General features: G+C 47.7%; 1 protein-coding gene across 1 annotated transcript in view; it reads right to left on the bottom strand.

Annotated features, from left to right (window-relative positions):
* Window positions 1-15,808, bottom strand: part of LOC311137328 (uncharacterized protein) — a 44,106-nt gene extending 28,298 nt beyond the window's left edge. The window contains exon 1 of the mRNA XM_084171768.1: window positions 15,522-15,808. The gene's annotated coding sequence lies outside the window, so the exon portion shown is untranslated. The remainder of the gene's footprint in view (window positions 1-15,521) is intronic.
* Between the last annotated feature and the right edge of the window lie 4,800 nt (window positions 15,809-20,608).

Here is a 20,608-nt window from a genome sequence, read left to right as displayed (position 1 = left end):
GGATACACGTAACTGTGAGAGGATAATAGCCAGGACAGGAGAGAGGAAGGGCTAGAATAAACAGAGATAGGTGGGGAAGGACTCAATGGAGAAGGGTGGTAGATACAGACAGGGTTGGACGGGATAAAGGCTATGGATGTTGAGTGCGTTTAGGGAGTTAGTGGCAGGGAGTCAGATAACCGCGATCCTGCAAAAATGGTATGGATCGATATCTGTAATGGGATATTATAATTTGTTTGTGTGGGTGTATCCGCGTGTGTGTGTGCCGCCGCCATGCAAGTGTGTCTGTGTGTGTATGTGTGCGCAAGTGTGTGTGTGTGCGCGCGCGTGTGTGTGCGTGCGCGCGTGCGCGTGTGTGTAACTGAATGGTTAATGTGCCAGAGAAGCAGAAAGGATGGAGAGCAGGCCTTCTCACATGTGTCTGAGTGCCGAGTCCTATGAGGAGCATGTGCAGACAGACAGACACAGAGCTCTGTTTATCTGCACTCTCTCTGTGCTCTCTCTGTCTCTGTGCTCTCTCTCTCTGTGCTCTCTTTCTCTCTGTGCGCAAAAAAAGAAATGTCCCGTTTTCAGGACCCTGTCTTTCAAAGATAATTCGTAAAAATCAAAATAACTTCACAGATCTTCATTGTAAAGGGTTTAAACACTGTTTCCCATGCTTGTTGAATGAACCATAAACAATTAATGAACATGCACCTGTGGAACGGTCGTTAAGACACTAACAGCTTACAGTCGGTAGGCAATTAAGGTCACAGTTATGAAAATTTAGGACACTAAAGAGGCCTTTCTACTCACTCTGAAAAACACCAAAAGAAAGATGCCTAGGGTCCCTGCTCATCTGCGTGAACGTGCCTTAGGCATGCTGCAAGGAGGCATGAGGACTGCAGATGTGGCCAGGGCAATACATTGTAATGTCCGTACTGTGAGACGCCTAAGACAGCGCTACAGGGAGACAGGACGGACAACTGCTCGTCCTCGCAGTGGCACACCACGTGTAACAACACCTGCACAGGATCGGTACTTCCGAACATCACACCTGCGGGACAGGTACAGGATGGCAACAACAACTGCCCGAGTTACACCAGGAACGCACAATCCCTCCATGAGTGCTCAGATTGTCCATGAGTGCTCAGTGGACCACACAGGACTGGCAAAAAGTGCTCTTCACTGACGAGTCGTAGTTGTCTCACCAGGGGTGATGGTCAGATTCGCGTTTATCGTCAAAGGAATGAGCGTTACACCGAGGCCTGTACTCTGGAGCGGGATCGATTTGGAGGTGGAGGGTCCGTCATGGTCTGGGGCGGTGTGTCACAGCATCATCGGACTGAGCTTGTTGTCATTGCAGGCAATCTCAACACTGTGCGTTACAGGGAAGACATCCTCCTCCCTCATGTGGTACCCTTCCTGCAGGCTCATCCTGACATGACCCTCCAGCATGACAATGCCACCAGCCATACTGCTCGTTCTGTATGTGAATTCCTGCAAGACAATAATGTCAGTGTTCTGCCATGGCCAGCGAAGAGCCCAGATCTCAATCACATTGAGCACGTCTGGGACCTGTTGGATCGGAGGGTGAGGGCTAGGACCATTTCCCCCAGAAATGTCCGGGAACTTGCAGGTGCCTTGGTGGAAGAGTGGGGTAACATCTCACAGCAAGAACTGGCAAATCTGGTGCAGTCCATAAAGGAGGTGATGCACTGCAGTACTTAATGCAGCTGGTGGCCACACCAGATACTGACTGTAACTTTTGATTTTGACCCCCCCTTTCTTCATGGACACATTATTAAATTTCTGTTAGTCACATGTCTGTGGAACTTGTTCAGGTTATGTCTCAGTTGTTGAATCTTGTTATGTTCATACAAATATTTACACATGTTAAGTTTGTTGTCCGGAGAAACTGCGCTACGCCAGTGATGCTGGGGTAATAATTACATAACCAACATTCTAGTAATAGTCCGTTCCGAATAGGGCTTATGGACACCAATATGACACCAATATCTATCAGGTAACAGTAGGCTATAACCACTTGATCAATCGATTCAAGTTGAAATTTCAGCAATATAATAGGCTAATGAAGATGTTGATTTGACAAGGGAGAAATATCCCAGCTATATATAAGCTACAGTGGATTGATGCATGTTGCATATAATTACTATTGGAGTGCATAATTGCCATGGTGTTTACATCAAATGCAACAGTGCCTCCCAAAAAGTTTACTGCGGAATATAGGCTACAGTTGCCAGCAGTAGGCCTACCATGCTTCTTTTGAACCTAAAATAAAGAAAATCTAATCAAAATTGTATGAGTAGACCCTCCCGCAGTTGAGGCTTACGGTATTATAATAGCCTGCAGATGAACAATTTAGCTCAATGCTATTTTTTAAGACGCAGGTGTCACACACACGTTAGTCTGGCGTTGGTATCACGACATGTCAGTCAGACGTTCAATGGTAGGCGACAACATAAGATACAGGTGTCACGCAGACATTATTCAGGCTGTGGTATCACGACATGTCAGTCAGACGTTCAATGGTAGGTGACAGTAGCTCATTCGGCTCATTATTGGCTCTTTTCACCAACGATAATTGAGCTTTAACCAATTCATACTGGCGTGACTACTTACTGACTTTATTGTCCCCATGGGGAAATTTTGTTGCAGTATCATGTACAGTGGGGGAAAAAGTATTTAGTCAGCCACCAATTGTGCAAGTTCTCCCACTTAAAAAGATGAGAGAGGCCTGTAATTTTCATCATAGGTACACGTCAACTATGACAGACAAAATTAGAAAAAAAAATCCAGAAAATCACATTGTGTCACGCCCTGGCTCTGGGGACTCTAGTATGTTGAGCCAGGGTGTGAGTTTTCATTTGTGTTTGTTCTAGTTGTTGTATTTCTATGTTGGCCAGGGTGGCTCCCAATCAGAGACGGCTGTAGCTCGTTGTCTCTGATTGGGAGCCATACTTAAGTAGCCGTGAGGCATTCATTTGGTGTGGTTTCTTGTTCCGTGTTGGTTTGTGTATGTAACCAGGGACGTCACGTTTTCGTTTTGTTGTTTTGTTCATGTGATACTTTATAAAAATAAATATGTTCGCATTCCACGCTGCGCCTTGGTCCTCCTCTGTTCCCGACGATCGTGACAGAAGAAACCACCAAGACTGGACAAAGCAGCGTGTCCAGGAGCCATCGCCAGGGAGATCTCTAGCAGATCTCCTTCGCCTCCTCGACTGGGTCAAGCCGGGTGAGGAAGAGAAGGGCCGGACTTGGAAGCAGAAGGGCGAAAGTCTGGCGAGGGACATGGAGACCTGGTCCACGGGTAGGAGAGACGCCCAGAAATCTTTTAGGGGGGGGCTCACGCCGTGGACGACGGGGCAGCAGGGGGCCGCGATGGAGCGGTTAGTAGAGGAGGCCGCCAGGTTACGGGGGCCACTGGTCACAAAAGGGGAGGAAAGTGTAGAGGCACGGCGAGAGGTACTGGGGTGTGTTACCAGTCCGGTCCGGCCCGTTCCTGATCCCCGCGTAGGGCCAGTGGTGTGTGTCCCCAGTACGGTCCGGCCTGTTCCTGTCCCTCGCACAGAGCCTGTGGTGTGCGTTGCCAGCCCGGGTCGGCCCGTCCCTGCTCCCCGCACCAAGCCAATGGTGCGCGTCGTCAGCCCGGTCCGGCCTGTTCCTGCTCCCCGCACCAAGCCAATGGTGTGTTTCGTCAGCCCAGCTCGGCCCGCTCCTGCTCCCCGCACCAAGTCAGTGGTGCGCTTCGTCAGCCCGGCTCGGCCCGTTCCTGCTCCCCGCACCAAGCCAATGGTGCATTTCGTCAGCCCAGCTCGGCCCGCTCCTGCTCCCCGCACCAAGTCAGTGGTGCGCTTCGTCAGCCCGGCTCGGCCCGTTCCTGCTCCCCGCACCAAGTCAGTGGTGCGCTTCGTCAGCCCGGTCCGGCCCGCTCCTGCTCCCCGCACCAAGTCAGGGGTGCGTTTCGTCAGCCCGGCTCGGCCCGTTCCTGCTCCCCACACCAAGCCAGTGGTGTGCGTCGTCAGTCCGGCACAGCCCGTGCCTGTTCCACCGGTGCCTGGTTCAGCACGGGTCAGCTGCTTCACGCCGGAGCTAGAGCAATCCGCTCCACCAGTGTGCAGTCCAGCTCCGGTCAGCAGGGCCAGACCGGACCAGGGGTACTTTGGGGGGTTAGAGAGGGAGTGGGGATCATGCCCGGAGCCGGATCCGCCGCCAAGGCGGAGTGCTCACCCGGTCCCTCCCCTGTGGTATTTGGTTGGCGCGGTCGGAGTCCGCGCCTTTAGGGGGGGGTACTGTCACGCCCTGGCTCTGGGGACTCTAGTATGTTGAGCCAGGGTGTGAGCTTTCATTTGTGTTTGTTCTAGTTGTTGTATTTCTATGTTGGCCAGGGTGGCTCCCAATCAGAGACGGCTGTAGCTCGTTGTCTCTGATTGGGAGCCATACTTAAGTAGCCGTGAGGCATTCATTTGGTGTGGTTTCTTGTTCCGTGTTGGTTTGTGTATGTAACCAGGGACGTCACGTTTTCGTTTTGTTGTTTTGTTCGTGTGATACTTTATAAAAATAAATATGTTCGCATTCCACGCTGCGCCTTGGTCCTCCTCTGTTCCCGACGATCGTGACACATTGTAGGATTTTTAATGAATTTATTTGCAAATTATGGTGGAAAATAAGTATTTGGTCAATAACAAAAGTTTCTCAATACTTTGTTATATACCCTTTGTTGGTAATGACACAGGTCAAACGTTTTCTGTAAGTCTTCACAAGGTTTTCACACACTGTTGCTGGTATTTTGGCCCATTCCTCCATGCAGATCTCCTCTAGAGCAGTGATGTTTTGGGGCTGTCGCTGGGCAACACGGACTTTCAACTCCCTCCAAAGATTTTCTATGGGGTTGAGATCTGGAGACTGGCTAGGCCACTCCAGGACCTTGAAATGCTTCTTACGAAGCCACTCCTTCGTTGCCCGGGCGGTGTGTTTGGGATCATTGTCATGCTGAAAGACCCATCCACGTTTCATCTTCAATGCCCTTGCTGATGGAAGGAGGTTTTCACTCAAAATCTCACGATACATGACCCCATTCATTCTTTCCTTTACACGGATCAGTCGTCCTGGTCCCTTTGCAGAAAAACAGCTTTTGTGTGGATTACATCCCCTGAACAACTTCAAAACATCAGCCTGTTTAGAAGTTGTTCAGGGGATGTAATGCACACAATCTACCTGAAAACTTTCTGGGAATCAATCATTGTTAGTTGAACTATGTATACATACACTAGGAGTATATACACAGAAAGTAAAACTCACACTTGTGCATTCAAATGCACACAGCCACACACATTGTGTGCTTTGCAAGAGTAGGACTTGCCTCAGGATCTGTCCTTGGGATAGAGCTTTTATGTTTCCATTTGAGAGACACATCAGCAGTTATGCTAAACAAAGTTCAGGGCACAAGCTGTGCTGTGATAGACTGTAAAAGAGAGGGGTGATGAGAGAAAGAGCTAGACAGTATGGAGAGATGAGAGAGGGAAATAGAACAGAGACTGAGAGAGTGAAGGAGAATGCCACCCTCCTATTCACTGTGGCTTTCACTGCCTCTCTTGTCAGCTACCAAAGCAGAACAGGCCTAAAACAGCACCGTGTGAGACCGCTGCATCCTATAGGGAGCAGGGAGGAAACACTGTTTCCTTCTGATAGTGTTCAAACAGGGACCAGGCTTCCGCTGGGGAGATTACTTTCACTGTTATAAACACACAGACACACACAGACAAACTAACACATACTGTACATCCACACACTCTCTCTCACGCACATACACACACTAACAGGCACACAAACATTAATAAACAATGCTAAAGCATCAGGATTTCAGCATGTTTGTTTGCTAACATCTTGAGTAAATGGGGCAGAATATCTATTCTTCTGGTGCCTGGTGCTAGCTGAGCAGAAAGGCTGAGAACACATTGTACCTATGTGAACATTCCAGACAGACAAGCAATAGAGGTACTGCACTTAACACAAGGACCAGGGTGGATATGGATAAATGCCCTGCCACGCACACACGCGCACGCACGCACACACACACACACGAGACCAGTGGGGTGTGAATACTTTCTGAAGGCACTGTACATCTAGCTGTTTTTTCTATGCATCGGCAGGACAGAACGGCAGCTTCAGGTAACCTCAGGGGGGGAGTTGTGTGTTTCTGTGTTAACAACAGCTGGTGCGCGAGCTCTAATATTAAGGAAGTCTTGAGGTTCTGCTCGCCTGAGTTAGAATACATGATAAGCTGTAGACCAAACAATACAATGATAAATTGAACAAAAATATAAACGCAACATGCAACAATTTCAAAGATTTTACTGAGTTACAGTTCATATAAGGAAATCAGTCAATCAAATTAAATTAATTAGGCCCTAATCTATGGATTTCACATCACTGGGAATACAGATATGCATCTGTTGGTCACAGATACCTTACAAAAAGGTAGGGGTGTGTCACGCCCTGGCTCTGGGGACTCTTGTATGTTGAGCCAGGGTGTTAGTTTCGTTGTGTAGAGTCTATGTTTCGTGTTTCTATGGTATGTTCTAGGTTATGTGTTTCTGTGTTGGCCGGGGTGGTTCTCAATCAGAGGCAACGAGAATCAGCTGTTGCTTGTTGTCTCTGATTGGGAACCATACTTAGGCAGCCTTGTGTGCACTTGTTATTCGTGGGATCTTGTTCCGTGTAGGTTTGTGTATGTTACCGAGGACTTCACGTATCATTTTGTTGTTTTGTGTATTTGAAAGTACTAAAATAAAAGTATGTACTCATATCACGCTGCGCCTTGGTCCGCTCCTTTTGACAATCATGACAGAAGATCCCACCAAAACAGGACCAAGCAGCGTGCCCAGGAGCAGACAGCCTGGACTTGGGAGGAGATCTTGGACGGGCAGGGGTCCTGGACTTGGGAGGAAATCCAGGCCAGTATGAATCGCCGTCCGTGGGAGGAGACAGTGGAGGCGCGCCATAGAGAGGAGCAGCGGCGCCAACCGGGCCGACGTAGGACACGCAAGAGGCAACCCCAAGACATTTTTAGGGGGGGGGCACACGGCATGGACGACGGGGCTGCTGGAGGCAGCTACAGGGCGAGTTTGGGGATTAGGAGAGGAGGCCACCGGGTTTGGGGGGCTGGAAGGGAGGTTGGCGGAGCCTAGAGGTAGAGCAGAGCCAACTCCCCGTACTCAGGCTAGGCAGCGTGAGACTGGGCAGGTTCCGAGGTATGCGGCGCTGCGTACTGTGCCGCGAGTGGTCCGGCACAGTCCGGTACGTCCACGTGTCGTGCTAAGGTGGGCATGCAGCCAGGACGGAGTGTGCCGGCTCAACGCTCGTGGCCTCCAGTACCCCTCCTCGGTCCCGGATATCCTGCGCCAGTGTCACGTGCTGTAGTGCCAGTGCGAGTACACAGCCCTGTACGTCCTGTGCTGATGCCTCACACAGAGAGTGTAAAAATAGGCATTCAGCCAGGATGGGTTGTGTCAGCTCTTCGCTCCAGACCTCCAGTCCGTCTCCACAGCCCGGTCCGGCCTGTTCCTGCCCCTCGCACCAAGCCTATGGTGCGCGTCGCCAGCCCGGCCCGGCCTGTTCCTGCCCCTCGCACCAAGCAAATGGTGCGCGTCGTCAGCCCGGCCCGGCCTGTTCCTGCTCCCCGCACCAAGCCTATGGTGCGCGTCGCCAGCCCGGCCCGGCCCGGCCCGTTCCTGCCCCTCGCACCAAGCCAATGGTGCGCGTCGCCAGCCCGTCCCGGCCTGGTCCTGCCCCTCGCACCAAGCCAATGGTGCGCGTCGCCAGCCCGGCCCGGCCTGGCCTGTTCCTGCCCCTCGCACCAAGCAAATGGTGCGCGTCGCCAGCCCGGCCCGGCCGGTTCCTGCTCCCCGCACCAAGCCTATGGTGCGCGTCGCCAGCCCGGCCCGGCCCGTTCCTGCTCCCTGCACCAAGCCAATGGTGCGCTTCGTCAGCCCGGTCCGGCCCATTCCTGCTCCCCGCACCAAGCCAATGGTGCGCGTCGTCAGTCCGGTCCGGCCTGTTCCTGCTCCCCGCACCAAGCCTGTGGTGCGCGTCGCCAGCCCGGTCCGGCCCGTTCCTGCTCCCCGCACCAAGTCAGTGGTGCGCGTCGTCAGCCCGGTCCGGCCCATTCCTGCTCCCCGCACCAAGCCTGTGGTGCGTGTCGTCAGTCCGGCACAGCCCGTGCCCGTTTCACCGGTGCCTGGTCAGGTCAGCTGCTCCACACCGGAGCCTAAGCAATCCGCTCCACCGATGTCCAGTCCAGCTCCAGCCAGCGGGACCAGACCAGGGGCGCTACGGGGGGGTTGTTAGAGGGTGGTGGTCACGCCCGGAGCCGGATTCGCCTCCGAGGAGGAATGCCCACCCGGCCCCTCCCCTGTTGGGTTTATGTTGGCGCGGTCACAGTCCGCGCCTTTGGGGGGGGGTACTGTCACGCCCTGGCTCTGGGGACTCTTGTATGTTGAGCCAGGGTGTTAGTTTCGTTGTGTAGAGTCTATGTTTCGTGTTTCTATGGTATGTTCTAGGTTATGTGTTTCTGTGTTGGCCGGGGTGGTTCTCAATCAGAGGCAACGAGAATCAGCTGTTGCTTGTTGTCTCTGATTGGGAACCATACTTAGGCAGCCTTGTGTGCACTTGTTATTCGTGGGATCTTGTTCCGTGTAGGTTTGTGCATGTTACCGAGGACTTCACGTATCGTTTTGTTGTTTTGTGTATTTGAAAGTACTAAAATAAAAGTATGTACTCATATCACGCTGCGCCTTGGTCCGCTCCTTTTGACGATCGTGACAGGGTGTAGATCAGAAAACCAGTCAGTTTCTGTTGTGACCACCATTTGCCTCATGCAGCCCGACACATTTCCTTCGCATAGAGCTGATCAGGCTGTTGATTGTGTCCTGTGGAATGTTGTCCCACTCCTCTTCAATGGCTGTGCGAAGTTGCTGGATACTGGCAGAACTGGAACACGCTGTCGTAACCGTCAATCCAGAGCATCCCAAACATGCTCAATGGGTGACATGTCTGGTGAGTATGCAGGCCATGGAAGAACTGGGAAATCTTCAGCTTCCAGGAATTATGTACTGATCCTTATGACATAGGGCTGGTGTATTATCATGCTGAAACATGAGGTGATGGCGGCGGATGAATGGCACGACAATGGGCCTTAGGATCTTGCCACTGTATCTCTGTGCATTCAAATTACCAGTGATAAATGCAATTGTATTTGTTGTCCATAACTTATGCCTGCCCATACCATAAACCCACCACCACCATGTGGCACTCTGTTCACAACCTTGACATCAGTAAACCGGTCGGAAGTCGGTTATGACGCCAAACTGCAGTCAGGTCAAGACCCTGGTGAGGACGACTAGCACACAGATGAGCTTCCCGGAGATGGTTTCTGACAGTTGTGCAAACCCACAGTTTCATCAGCTGTTCCCGGTGGCTGGTATCAGACAATCCTGCAGGTGAAGAAGCCGGTTGTGGAGGTCCTGGGTTAGCATGGTTACACGTGGTCTGCGGTTGTGAGACTACAGGACGTACTGCCAAATTCTCTAAAACAATGTTGGAGGCGGCTTATGGTAGAGAAATGAACATTCAATTATCCGGCAACAGCTCTGGTGGACATTCCTGTAGTCAGCATGCCAATTGCACACTACCTCAAAACTTGAGACATCTGAGGCATTATGTTGTGTGACAAAACTGCACATTTTAGAGTCGCCTTTTATTGTTCCCAGCACAACCTGCACCTGTGTAATGATCATGCTGTTTAATCAGCTTCTTGATATGCCACACCTGTCAGGTGGATCGATTATTTTGGCAAAGGAGAAATGCTCATTAACAGGGATGTAAACAAATTTGTGAGAAATAAGCTATTTGTGCGTATGAAAAAATTCTGGGATCTTTTATAGCTGTCTATTTACCACCACAAACCGATGCTGGCTGCACTCAACGAGCTGTATAGGGCCATAAGCAAACAAGAAAATGGTCATCCAGAGGCGGTGCTCCTAGTGGCCAGTGATTTTAATATAGGGAAACTGAAATCTGTCTTAGCTCATTTCTACCAGCATGTCACCTGTGCAACTAGAGGCGAAAACACTTTTGATCACCTTTACTCCACATACAGAAACGCCCTCCATTTTGTCAATCTGACCTTAACTCTATCCTACTGATTCCTGCCTACAAGCAAAAACTCAAACAGGAAGTACCAGTGATGCGCCCAAGCGGATGCTAAGCTACAGGACTGTTCACTAGCACAGACTGGAATATGTTCCCGGATTCATCCAGTGTCAGGTCTGGAGCGTGAATTCACAAGCTCTGCTGGTCGGCTATTGCATAGCAACCTAGCGGTGCCAAAAGCCCTGGTCTGACCTAGAAACCTATGTAAATTACTATCGCCAAAATGGTCAAACAAAAAACAATTACACGGCCGTTTTGGCCTCTAAAATGTGTTTATTATGAATTTTTTTTTTTTTTTTTTTACATTTTTAGTCATTTAGCAGACACTCTTATCCAGAGCGACTTACAGTTAGTGCATACATTATTTTTGTATTTTTCATACTGGCCCCCCTTGGGAATTGAACCCACAACCCTGGCGTTGCAACCGCCATGCCCTACCAACTGAGCTACATCCCTGCCGGCCATTCCCTCCCCTACCCTGGACGATGCAGGGCCAATTATGCGCCGCCCCATGGGTCTCCCGGTCGCGGCCGGCTACGACAGAGCCTGGATTCAAACCAGGATCTCTAGTGGCACAGCTAGCACTGCGATGCAGTGCCTTAGACCACTGCGCCACTCGGGAGACTGATGATCAAGTTCGGCATGCGGTACCGATGCACCAAGTCTGGAACCAACAGGACCCTGAACAGCTTCTACCCCCATAAATTAGTTAAATAGTTAACCAAATAGCTACCCCGACTATCTGCATTGACCCTTTTTGCACTAACTCATCACATACACTGATGCTACTGTTTAGTATCTATCCTGTTGCCTAGTCACTTTATTCCTAGTTATATGTGCATATCTACCTGTTACCTCGTACCCCTGCACATCGACTCGGTACTGGTACCCGTGTATATAGCCAAGTTATTGTTACTCATTATATGTTTATTCATAATTGTATTATTACGTGTTATTGCTTTTCTATTACTTCTCTATTTTATTTTCTCTGCATTGTTGGGAAGGGCCCCTAAGTAAGCATTTTACTGTTAGTCTACACCTGTTGTTTACGAAGCATGTGGCAAATGAAATGTGATTTTGATTTGATTTTGATTTGACGTACATACGGTAAAGCTGTGGGCGGGATTATGACGTGAGAGAAGCATAATGAGAAAAGTGCGAGGGGATGACTCATTCTGTCTCTTATCAAAGGGGAGAATAGAGGGTGAGAAGATAGGGATGGAAGGAGGAAAAGGGAGGGAGGAGGGTATGGAGTGAGGATAGTGATGGGGAAAGAGGAGGGAGGGGTTATGGGTGATGGAGAACGGAGTGGGGTTTCCTTAGGTATGATCTCATCTCACTTGTTCCCCATCATGCAATATTCAACATGGTGAGGTCACCGTGGGAATAGGGGAGCAGAGAGACTTGAGAGAGCACTCTCTCTTCTGAATTCTCAATTCAGTCATTATCACACAGATAATTCAATTCCACACTCATTTCCAGCATTTAAACTCTTATACAAATTTAGCTCCTCCATTTCCTTTGTCTCTCCCTTTGTATGGAACAGCATGTTAATATTAATAGAAATGTAAATAGAATTGTAATTATATTGGAGGAGAAGTACAGGATTGAGTGAGTTGTGTCTTGAATACACTTATATCACTCTATCCTTGTTTTCCTTCCCTCATAATTTGGGCCCAAAGTTTGGTCATGCACAGTGAAATCGATAGTCCTTTCATCGGTCAGTGGTAATGAGAGAGAGGAGTTGAGGAGAGCATGTCCACCTTGGCCTACTAAGACACACAGTTTGATGGTGTGTTCCACATGCAGCAGATCGGAGTCCAAACAGAAGCAGTGTGCTGAGACTGAGATTGCTGCAGGGCCTGTGTGACGCAATAGGGTCCGGCTCCAGCAGATAACTTCTCACACCACAGATGCTGTGAGACATGCGAGATCAGACAGGATGTCAAATGGTCCCACAGAGGATGGTGCGTTACCACCACCAACATTACAATTACATTTAGAATTAGAAACTAGGTACTAGCTAGAGTGTACTAGCTAGCGTGTACTAGCTAGTGTTTACTAGCTAGCTAGCGTGTACTAGTTAGCTAGTGTGCACTAGCTAGCTAGTGAGTGTGTGTACTAGCTAGCTGTGTGTGTGTACTAGCTAGTGTTTACTAGATAGCTAGCGTGTACTAGTTAGCTAGTGTGCACTAGCTAGCTAGTGAGTGTGTGTACTAGCTAGCTGTGTGTGTGTACTAGCTAGTGTGTACTAGTTAGCTGAACAAGCAACAGTGGTTAACATAACACCTTGGACCAGAGTTAGTGCAACAAATTGTATGTGCGTTGCACACTGACGCCCCGGAACAAAGCTACTGACTCACGCGATACACAAACAAACCTCTACAGGTTGCGCGCCATTTGAGACGGAAAAACTATCTGAGACTCACGCGCATGCGCTTTGAGGTTTGCAGATCAGGCAGCGTCAGGTCTCCTGTGACCTGCCTGCTCTCTCCTCTCTGACCCAGGGGACACTGTCCCGTCCCGCTCAGAATAAAGTATGGGGAGTCACATGTATACACACACTCTGTTAGTTCACTTTGACTTTCCTCTGCTATTTAATCAACCCATCTGTATTCCCGTCCACCCTTTCCGTCTCTCTCCCTCTCTCCTCTCCCCCTCGCTTTCTATCTCCCTCTCTGGCTGGCAGTCCTGTGATGACTCAGAGTTGGCCCGTGATCCGGGGTGTCCCTGGGGATGGCAAGGCAATAGAAAGACAAGGTGCAGGCCAGGAACCAGCTCTCTTGTTACAGTAACGAACAATAGCCTACAGAGTTATGAGAGATGGGGGAGTGATCACACACTGCACTGTGAGATGACACCAAACTTGCTACCCCCTAACAAAGGACAACACACACAGAACACATGGGTAAACTTAGACTTTGTCTCACAATCATTTAACTCATCATCCCCTGTACTACAATAATTTTCATCATGTCCCATTCAAGGCCCAGTGCAGTCAAAAACGTGATTTTCCTGTGTTGTGTATACAGTACCAGTCAAAAGATTGGACACACCTACTCATTTTTCTTTATTTTTACTATTTTCTACATTGTAGAATAATAGTTAAGACATCAAAACTATGAAATAACACATATGGCATCATGTAGTAACCAAGAAATTGTTAAACAAATCCAAATATATTTTATATTTTAGATTCTTCAAAGTACCCACCCTTTGCCTTGATGACAGCTTTGCACACTCTTGGCATTCTCTCAACCAGCTTCATGAGGAATGCTTTTCCAACAGTCTTGAAGGAGTTCCCACATATACTGAGCACTTGTTGGCTGCTTTTCCTTCACTCTGTGGTCCAACTCATCCCAAACCATCTCCATTGGGTTGAGGTCGGGTGATTGTGGAGGCCAGGTCATCTGATGCAGCACTCCATCACTCTCCTTGGTCAAATAGCCCTTACACAGCCTGGAGGTGTGTTTTGGTCATTGTCCTGTTGAAAAACAAATGATAGTCCCACTAAGCGCAAACCAGATGGGATGGCATATCGCTGCAGAATGCTGTGGTAACCATGCTGGTTAAGTGTGCCTTGAATTCTAATTAAATCACAGACAGTGTCACCGGCAAAGCACCCCCACACCATCACACCTCAACCTCCATGCTTCATGGTGAGAACCACACATGCAGAGATCATCCGTTCACCTACTCTGCGTCTCACAAAGACACGGCGGTTGGAACCGAAAATCTCACATTTGGACTCATCAGACCAAAGGACAGATTTCCACCGGTCTAATGTCCATTGCTCGTGTTTCTTGGCCCAAGCAAGTCTCTTCTTCTTATTAGTGTCCTTTAGTAGTGGTTTCTTTGCAGCAATTCGACCATGAAGGCCTGATTCATGCAGTCTCCTCTGAACAGTTGATGTTGAGATGTGTCTGTTACTTGAACTCTGTGAAGCATTTATTTGGGCTGCAATCTGAGGTGCAGTTAACTCTAATGAACTTATCCTCTGCAGCAGAGGTAACTGGACTGTCGTTTCTCTTTGCTTATCTGAGCTGTTCTTGCCATAATATGGACTTGGTCTTTTACCAAAGAGGGCCATCTTCTGACCCTACCTTGTCACAATACAACTGATTGGCTCAAATGCATTAAGAAGGAAATAAATTCCACAAATTAACTTTTAACAAGGCACACCTGTTAAATGAAATGCATTCCAAGTGACTACCTCATGAAGCTGGTTGAGAGAATGCCAAGCTGTCATCAAGGCAAAGGGTGGCTACTTTGAAGAATTTCAAATATAAAATATATTTTGATTTGTTGAACACTTTTTTGGTTACTAGATGATTCCATATGTGTTATTTCATAGTTTTGATGTCTACAATGTAGAAAATAGTAAAAAATAAAGAAAAACCCTGGAATGAGTAGGTGTGTCCAAACGTTTGACTGGTACTGTAAATATATTTCCACGTTACGAGGTTGGAATAATACTGTGATATTGTGAAAATGATGATAATGCCTCAGTCTGTTTGGGTAGGATGGAGTGTTGGCCTGCCCGGTGACTTCACCAGGCGGTAAATTAAGTCCCAAACCACTCTGCCAATAACAGATAGTTTTCAGTTTTCCCCTCCCCACTTAGACCACTCCCAGACAGTGCTTGCAAAATTCTTGCTTGAGAAATTGTTCTTGGCTAAGAAGCAATTTTTGTGTCTTTTCGACCATTTTAATTGAAAATAATCACAGTAAGGTCCTTAACTGTTAACCATAAATGTTATAATATTGCAATAAAAACGGCTGCATTGGACCTTTAATGAATTAAGATATCCGGGATTCACTTACCAAACAGTTACACAAATATATATAATTAACATAAAAATCTCTTTAAATGCCTTTTAAAGCATTGTGAAAGTTTTGTATAACAGCAGGTTTGGAGAGGATGGATCATAAGTGAGTCGGTATAATTTTATGTCAAAACTGCCAGCGCATATATCTAGTTATCAAAGTGCAAATTATGATTATTCTAATGTCCCCATGGACATTAATACCAGCAGTAGGCTATAACAGCCCAGCGTTAACACTTGCTTTAATTTCAATTGGTAAACTTCCACTCCGCAATCAGTCCTGAGTTCGCAGTCCCGAGTTCGCAAAATACACATAGACTGATTAGCCTACGCATCTGATGAAATGCACAAAAATAGACTTGTCGTTAACATCTGGCACCGCGGTCTGACAATAACATTATAGCCAAATGAGATAATTCTACAATTGCTAAGAGTGAGAATATAGTTAGCTTAAAGATAAAAAATAATAATAATACTTACGATTGTTAGGAAAATGCGTTATCCTTGAGGCTAGTGGAGCGACCCGCCACTGTAAACAGCTCCGCACTTCATTCCATTCCAATAATACTAGCCTACCAATAATACTAGCACACTTGATGTGTTAAAATCTTAATACCGCTATTACACAATATTTCCCCTCGTCCTGTTGTGTTGACAGTGCCTGGTGCGTAGTTTTTGTGTGCCCCGATGTCTCCGCAAAGGACGAGGCAACAGGGATGCTCGATGTGAGTGCGTCTCTCTCTGCAGTAGGCTAGCCTATTCGTGCATTCGCCTCGGTCTGGTCGGCTCTGAGCGCTGGCCTGGGTTGGCCTGCTACTGACGTCAAAGCATTCCAGCTGACTCCCGTCTTATTCCGCGGACGTTCTCTCCTAGGGCGCGAGAGGGCTGAGGCATGCGGAAGGGCCTATAGGAAAACGTCTGTCTTGAAGTCGAAAGAGCTGAAAACTATTATGGCCTACGCAATTGAACAGCCAGCGTGTCTATAATTAGGTAGGCGGAGGAGATAAAGAAACACAATGGGAGAATACATTCTTCACATATTTATATATGGGTGAGGCATAGTGGCCTATAGGGGAGGCCTTTTCAACCACATCACATTAGGTCAACTGTAGCGTTAGCTATGATTCACAACTCCAAAGACAATGCTTTTTACAAATGTGAATTCTTTAGAATGCCTTTGGAGGGAAATAATGAAAACATAAGGAAAATAGTAAAACACATTCTCTTTAGTCAGTATGGCCACAGAGTTCAACCGTGCTTATGTACAAAATATACCCCAAAAGTTGGCATTTATAAAAATGTAACTTGATGTGAGAATGTGCTCACCTCCCAGCAAACTTTAGAGCATGCGTACACACATCTGCTAGTGCTTGAAAAATTGTATTGCAAGCTGTCAAGTAAGTATTTTGTGCAAATAGGGGATATGATGAAATGCTTATTCATTTTAAAAAAACTACAGACAGGAAAACATATTAACAAGAATGCAACCATTTGCCATTAGTGAGAAGAGCGAAAATCTATGTGTTTTAGTTTTAGAATCTAAAAGAATTAGACATCGGAATCTTATAATTAGAAATAAGAATCTTTTTCCTATTTTATTTTCATAACCATTGCAGAATATATTCCTCCTCTTTTCTGGCCGTGATGGGTTCATATTCCCGAAGGAGCCATACAACAAATTACCATGCGCATCTCTCATTTAATTTGACCTATTAGCCTAGTAAATATACTGAACAAAAATATAAACGCAACATGCAACAGTTTCAAAGATTTTACTGAGTTACAGTTCATATAAGAAAATCAGTCAATTGAAATAAATAAATTAGGCCATAATCTATGGATTTCACATGACTGGGAATACAGATATGCATCTGCTGGTCACAGATACCTTAAAAAAAGGTAGGGGTATGGATCAGTAAATCAGTCAGTATCTGGTGTGACCACCATTTACCTCAAGAAGCGCGACATCTCCTTCGCATAGAGTTGATCAGGCTGTTGATTGTGGCCTGTGGAATTATGTCCCACTCCTCTACAATGACTGTGTGAAGTTGATGGATATTGGTGGGAACTGGAACACGCTGTCGTACACGTCGATCCAGAGTATCCCAAACATGCTCAAGGGGTGACATGTCGGGTGAGTGTGCAGGCAATGGAAGAACTGGGACATTTTCAGCTTCCAGGAATTGTGTACAAATCCTGTAACATGGGGCCGTGCATTATCATGCTGAAACATGAGATGATGGTGGAGGATGAATGGCACGACAATGGGCCTTAGGACCTTGTCATGGTATCTCTGTGCATTGAAATTGCCATAGATAAAATGCAATTGTGTTCATTGTCTGTAGCTTATGCCTGCCCATACCATAACCCCACCGCCACCATGGGGCACCCTGTTCACAACATTGACATCAGCAAACCGCACGCCCACACGACACCATACACATGGTCTGCGGTAGTGAGGCTAGTTGGTGTAACGTAGGCGCTGGGAATCGGGAAGCAAGTACGTGGGGTGAATTTTATAATAAATAGAACAAAACAATAAACAGGAGTAGCGCCGGAACATGAGAACAGAGTCAATAACACCTGGGGAATGAACCAAAGGGAGTGACAGATATAGGGGAGGTTATCAGAAAGGTGATGGAGTCCAGGTGAGTCTCATGAGACGCAGGTGCGCATAACGATGGTGGCAGGTTTGCATAATGAAGAGTAAACTGGCGACCTCGAGCGCCGGAGAGGGGGAGCAGGAGTAGACGTGACAGTACCCCCCCCCCCCCGATGCCGACCAGAGGGATGGTCCCGAGGACCAGCTTCTGCTGAGGCGTGGGAACCTGTCGAGCCAGCTGAGGCGTGGGAACCAGTAGAGCCAGCTGAGGCCTGGGAACCTGTAGAGCCAGCTGAGGCATGGGAACCAGTAGAGCCAGCTGAGGCCTGGGAACCTGTAGAGCCAGCTGAGGCATGGGAACCTGTAGAGCCAGCTGAGGCGTGGGAACCTGTAGAGCCAACTGAGGCTTGGGAGCCTGACGAGCCAGCTGAGGCATGGGAGCCTGTAGAGCCAGCTGAGGCGTGGGAACCTGTAGAGCCAGCTGAGGCCTGGGAACCTGTAGAGCCAGCTGAGGCCTGGGAACCTGTAGAGCCAGCTGAGGTGTGGGAACCTGTAGAGCCAGCTGAGGCATGGGAACCTGCAGAGCCAGCTGAGGTGTGGGAACCTGTAGAGCCAGCTGAGGCCTGTGAACCTGTAGAGCCAGCTGAGGTGTGGGAACCTGTAGAGCCAGCTGAGGCCTGGGAACCTGTAGAGCCAGCTGAGGTGTGGGAACCTGTAGAGCCAGCTGAGGCCTGGGAACCTGTAGAGCCAGCTGAGGCGTGGGAACCTGTAGAGCCAGCTGAGGCCTGTGAACCTGTCGAGCCAGCTGAGGTGTGGGAACCTGTAGAGCCAGCTGAGGCGTGGGAACCTGTCGAGCCAGCTGAGGCTTGGGAGCCTGACGAGCCAGCTGAGGCATGGGAGCCTGACGAGCCAGCTAAGGCGTGGGAGCCTGACGAACCAGCTGAGGCATGGGAGCCTGTCGAGCCAGCTGAGGCATGGAAGCCTGACGTGCCAGCTGAGGCATGGGAGCCTGATGAGCCAGCTGAGGAATGGGAGCCTGACGAGCCAGCTGAGGCATGGGATCCTGATGTGCCAGCTGAGGCATGGGAGCCTGACGAGCCAACTGAGGCATGGCAGGTTGCTTCGGCTGTGGCATTTGGACCCGACGTCTACCAGTAAATCCCTGTTGCTTCCATTTGTTGAGGTGTTATTCTGTAACGTAGGCGCTGGGAGTCGGGGAGCAAGTACAGGGGGTGAATTTAATAATAAATAGAACATGGAACAAAACAAGAAACAGGAACATGAGAACAGTCAATAACGCCTGGGGAATGAACCAAAGGGAGTGGTAGATATAGGGGAGGTTATCAGGAAGGTGATGGAGTCCAGGTGAGTCTCATGAGACGCAGGTGCGCATAACGATGATGGAAGGTTTGCATAATGAAGAGTAAACTGGCGACCTCGAGCGCCGGAGAGGGGGAGCGGGTGTAGACGTGACAGTTGGACGTACTGCCAAATTAACATTCAGTTCTCTGACAACAGCTCTGGTGGACATTCCTGCAGTCAGCATGTCAATTGCCGCTCCCTCAAAACATGGGACATCTGTGGCATTATGTTGTGTGACAAAACTGCACATTTTAGAGTGGCCTTTTATTGTCCCCAGCAGAAGGTGCACCTGTGTAATGATCATGCTGTTTAATCAGCTTCTTGATATGCCACACCTGTCAGGTGGATGGATTATATTGGCAAAGCAGAAATGCTCACTAACAGGGATGTAAAAACATTTGTGCACAACATTTGATAGAAATAAGCTTTTTGTGCGTATGGAAGATTTCTGGGATCTTTTATTTCAGCCCATGAAGCATGGGACCAACACTTTTCATGTTGCGTTTATATTTTTGTTCAGTGTAAGGCTATATGTTTTTCAAGTTTTGCAATATCATAGGCAGCGCAGTTTATAATCCTGGTATACTGTCGAATTTAACAGTTGATCTTTTACATTTATGTAGGCCTATGTATAACGTTTCAAGTTTTTATTGTCATGTGCACAAGTACAGTGAAATGTCTTTCTTGATTGCTCTTTCCCAACAATGCAGTGATCAATATCAGTAGTACTATAAATGTTTTTAAAAGTAAAGTAGAAAACACAAGAGAAATAGAACTGTTACTACTGTAAGTACTGTAAAAAAAAAAATTGGGAGTAGCCTGCTCTACAATGTTTCAGAATTCGCGGGAAGTCCTACATATTTAGGTTGGAGAAAAGTCGATATATAACATTGTTGAATTCAAACGTTCTGCTGACAGGTCCATGACAATTTGTCATTGTTTTCTCTTCCAGAAACTGACACAGTCCTTTTCCAGATACAGCATAAATTACTGCTAAAGATTAAAACATTCTGCCAACACAGTAAATAGACCGGTAGCTTATGTAAAATATTTGACAGTATGGGTAGGCTACATAGGAGCTGTGCGATAGGAGCATGACATCATCGCCTATTTAATCTCAGAGCCTATACCAAGGCAGGACATATAAACTCAATAATCTATTGATAAACTAAATATTGATGGTTATGATCACCATAAAAGGTGACAATAACCAGGCGGAGTTTTAATGCCTCGTTCACGCGCCCACAGTTTTATGACAGGTCTGATTTATAGTGGGAAACATGGGTATGTATGGCATGCGCAAAGTTTATATATCTTTATATTTTTGTACTGTGAGTAGACTTCTCAGAAATTGTTTGTGTGAAATTTACGCAAGGGTTATAAATGACACCCCAGGCCGGAGTTTGGGTGTCATCACTAGTTACCACGGCCACAAAGTCATAAACCCCGCCTATTTCTACAATTTATCTACTTAAAATGTGATTTTAAAACCTCTTAGATGTAGATGTTTAGGGGACCTGCATGGTTTTGGTACTGGTTCCAACCCACATTTTTGCTTATAAACCGATCTGTGGACACCGTAGATCGAGGTCGCTTGCATTGA

Source organism: Coregonus lavaretus, assembly GCF_964263955.1.
Source record: "Coregonus lavaretus genome assembly, chromosome: 11".
NCBI lineage: Eukaryota > Metazoa > Chordata > Actinopteri > Salmoniformes > Salmonidae > Coregonus > Coregonus lavaretus.
Note: the sequence above shows the minus strand (reverse complement) of the source record. Positions and strands in the feature narration are given on the sequence as shown.